Source organism: Protomyctophum bolini (genome assembly GCF_963924005.1).
Source record: "Protomyctophum bolini genome assembly, chromosome: 6".
NCBI lineage: Eukaryota > Metazoa > Chordata > Actinopteri > Myctophiformes > Myctophidae > Protomyctophum > Protomyctophum bolini.
In genome coordinates this window covers 3,882,964-3,887,028 of record NC_137867.1, presented here as the reverse complement: position 1 = coordinate 3,887,028, position 4,065 = coordinate 3,882,964, and the positions used below count along the sequence as shown (strand labels likewise).

At 42.7% G+C, this 4,065-nt stretch overlaps 1 long non-coding RNA gene across 1 annotated transcript; it reads right to left on the bottom strand.

The window, feature by feature from the left end:
* Nucleotides 1-2,061: 2,061 nt before the first annotated feature.
* Nucleotides 2,062-3,861, bottom strand: LOC308316700. The gene is made up of 3 exons (XR_013964197.1): nt 3,804-3,861; nt 3,184-3,304; nt 2,062-2,841 (listed from the first exon to the last, which is right to left on the bottom strand). It is a non-coding gene; the product is annotated as an uncharacterized lncRNA (long non-coding RNA).
* Nucleotides 3,862-4,065: the final 204 nt, after the last annotated feature.

Below are 4,065 nucleotides of genomic sequence, written 5' to 3'. Positions count from 1 at the left end.
CCGTTTTGGACGGGGGGAATCGTGGGCCCTATTGTAAACAAGTGTAATGCTTATGGCAGCAGTTCCCAAAGTGGGGTCCGCGGGCTAGGGGTACGCGACGCATAGCCAGGGGGTACCCAAGCTGACAAAAAAAATCATGTGTGTGTGTGTGTCTGCCCAGTGTCTGCCCAATGCCTCCCCAGTGTCCGCCATGGTGCCTCCCCAGTGTCTGCCCAGTGGCTCCCCAGTACCTCCCCAGTGTCCCCTGAGTGCCTCCTCAGTGTCCCCTTGAGTGCCTCCCCGCAGTGTCTCCCCAGTGCCTCCCCAATGTCTCCCCAGTGGCTGCAGTTTCTCCCCAGTGCCTCCCCAGTGTCTGCCCAGTGCCTCGCCAGTGTCTCCCCAGTGCCTCCCCAGTGTCTGCCCAGTGCCTCCCCAGTGTCCCCCTAATCACAGACTGCTGGACATTCACTGGAGAGCACTCCAGGCATAAGGTTGAGCAACCCTTTTTTGGTCCCACCTGGTTTCTTAGGAGGCACTATCAATAAAGTCTCTTCAATAGTTTGTTCCACAGTAATTCAACAATCTGGATGGATAATAAATAGGTTGTTTGGTCATAGTAGTAACTTAGTAAGGACTAAGGAGTAGTAACATATAGCCTACACTTACTGCAGTAGGTGTAAAAGATATGCAGTCACCTTCACTCTGCGCTCCAACAATATCACTACCATGTGAGGTATGACAGCAGTTGAGCCAAATAAGTCCATACTAATTATCCATAATGTATAAATATGGATAAGAGTTCAGGACAGACAGGCCTTTTCGGGGAGGTTAGATGGTTAACTTAGATGTTTAACTGCTCTTCTGGGGTCATGTCAAAATTGGTTTCTACGTCCTCCTAAACTCAGTAGGCCTATGGGGACCAGGACAATTCCGGCTGTCTGTTGGTGTATTATGTTGGTCATGTCCATCTATGGTACATGGTGGTACAGTATATTATAACATTTTTTTCTTTTCAATAATTGTTACCTATTTAAACCCGGCTATAACCCACTAACCCTACGAAACTGTGGTATTGTGGTTTTGCATATTCAGACTATTACCCCAAAACAGTATGTATACTCACTCTGCTTCTCTTCTGAAACTGGCAACTGCTATCACATTTGATCACTCCTGGATGTCAGACTATAACACTTGTATAAACCAATGAATAGTGTGACAGTGCTTTAATCTGTGGGCACAATTATGGAAACTCTGTATACAATACATATTTTGTGATTCAAAGTAACGTCTAAATGGTTTCTACATCTTCATAAACACTTACTACACCGTTACACTACACTATACTATTACAATTATCATAGTTCATGGTATCATATTACACGTGTCATAGCAGCATCCACCCACCTGGGAGGTACCAACATGGACTTCCAGAGCAGTACATGGACCTGGGAGAAGTGGCAATTCAATAAAACAAGCGGAAAGCCTGCAACACTGCATGTGTTTGGAAACAACAATAGAGCCACAACATAGTGAAAACCTTTTATCCTTTTCTTTATTGCTTAAAGAATACAACTTTGTAATCAAATGAATGTGTATCAACCACGTTATCTATGTTTATATTAAGGGTTTACCACACAGTCGCATTGCAAATGTTTGATAAAAAGAACAAATTCAGCCCAGATAACAAAGCATTTTACAAAGTAAACATCCTTAACATTGTGTACATTTGCTTGGATGCACTCTGCAGCCAAGCATCACATAGCTCCTACACCTCAGAAAATCACTACCCCAGGGTGTTATGCCTCATTCATACTTTACTACTACAATAGCGAACCTACAAGCTCACAACACCTCCATTTGATATGCATTGTGAGTTTGAAGGTCTGTTATTTTTGCGTGCGACGGAGCATACATTAGGCACTAGTCTGTCCTATGTCTTTGGTTCTATAAGTCAAAAATAGTCAGATTCTGTAAGGTGTAGCTAGCTAGTTGCAAACGCAGTGAGCACTTACTATGAGACCTAGCAGATCATGTCTGTCTGTCTGTGTGTCTGTCTGTCCCGCTATCCAAATATGGAGTGTGTTGCATCAGCAATCACTCAGCTCCATATATGGGCACAAAAGGGGCCAGGTCCACTCAGCTCCATATATGGGCACAAAAGGGGCCAGTGATTTGTTTGTTGTGGACCTGGCCCCTTTTGTGCCCATATATGGAGCTATACGTCCAAAACCAGCAACCATTTTGTCCAGGATTGACATGTCCAGAGGTTCCTCAGTAACTATGCGATCACAGTAATCTAGTGAACGGATGTGTTCACACTGATCATAAGGAAGACCACTCCGTTGTGCCAACTGCAGGTAGCTCAGGCATTCATCCAATTCACACCGTGTTCTCTGTTTTTCTCCCCAGCATTTCCGTTGGACATGTATCGGTGTAGAAAAGCCATGGCCAGTTCTCTGGACAGCTGAAATGCCATTCTTAGCATCTACACATACACCTGCAAGGTGGCTTATGGCAGTTATGTCCTTGTTCGTTTCTGAATGTGCGCGTGCAATGTGAAGACGGAGATTCTTCCGGTACATGACTTTAGAGCAGTGCGGGCATCTGGAATGGGTAGAGGGCTCAGAAGGGCTGGGCGCCTGAACACTGTGCATCGCGGGGCTGGCAGACTGACCACTGTGCATCGCAGGGCTGGCAGACTGAGGAGGGCTGGACAGCTGACCTGAATAGAGTTTGCACTTCGGCAGGTGTTTTCTCATCGCATCAGCCCTTAAAAGGGTGTTCTTACACCGCAGGGACAATGATAGTGTGCCTGAGATGTGTCTGATCTGCAGTTAAGACAGCATCTAATGATGCGCAGATCTAGAGGGAGGGGAGACATACAATGACAAATTAATATACAGTATATAATATACACACACAGCACCAACTCATGAAGCGTTCTTACATTTCAAATGTACTTAAGGGGAAATCCATCCTTCATAGACCACTGGCAGTCACTAGACTGACTCACTGAACACACAAATTGCATGCGTTGCAGAGATGGAACCTGGGTGAAATGAGTGCATGAATAACACACCCTGCCTGGCCAAGGCCAACAGTCTGAATAAGTCCCAATGTCAATTTGAAAGATAATGAAAATGCCTCCTCTCTACAGTACATCCAGACATACATCCTAAAAATAAAAAACAAGCTTATACATACCTTCAAAAGCGATTGCAGTTTTAATATGAGCAGTGGTACAGTGTACAGCAGGTTGTACATTGTTTGAGCTGTACAGACTCATTGGTGGTCAATATGGAACGATGCATCTGCAACGATGCATCTGCAAGAAACAAGACAATTTTAACAATTACACTGAATTTGCAGAGCAGATAATCTACATCTGTAGACAGGCATAAAGGCCATAGATCTGTCAATTTGCCTATGCTGTAACAATAACAGTAATCTTTTTAAAGTATTAAACTAATAAAAATGATCCATCATTTAACAGACCTCACAAATTAAAATAATATGTCACCAGAAGCAGGGATGTATGTTGTATGCAGCCATGCTAGCTGTTGCTGAATAACCTAACACTTTGGCTACATGTTTAAGCATTTATTTCATATTTATGGTATTAATGGTAGTTTAGCTTCATAAGTTAGAATCGGAATATTGCTTGTTGTGTTAGTAAGAGGCTAAGCTACTCGAGCAGGCAAGAAAGAAAATAAAAACGAACTCATTAACTCCTGTTCATAAGGCTATAGTTTGCACTGCAGAACGTTTACATTTATATTAAGTTATACTTATAATATTAATATTGTCTTGCTGGTTTTACGTACCTTGCTTCGATGAGAGAGGAGAAAGAACAAGAAGCGTCTGGAAAGTGGAAAGAACTGCAGCAAACAGGCTGTAAGTGGTGCCAGATTTTGCAACAGAAATGTTGAAAAGAAGCCACTCAACAAATTGCAACAGATTAGCTAATTTAAATCTAATGTTCATCAACTGTTTGAAAATAGCAGAGCTAGAAGCATAGCAGCATATTAAATTAATAATAATATTAATAATAATACAAATAACGATAATAATACAAGTCGCTTATAA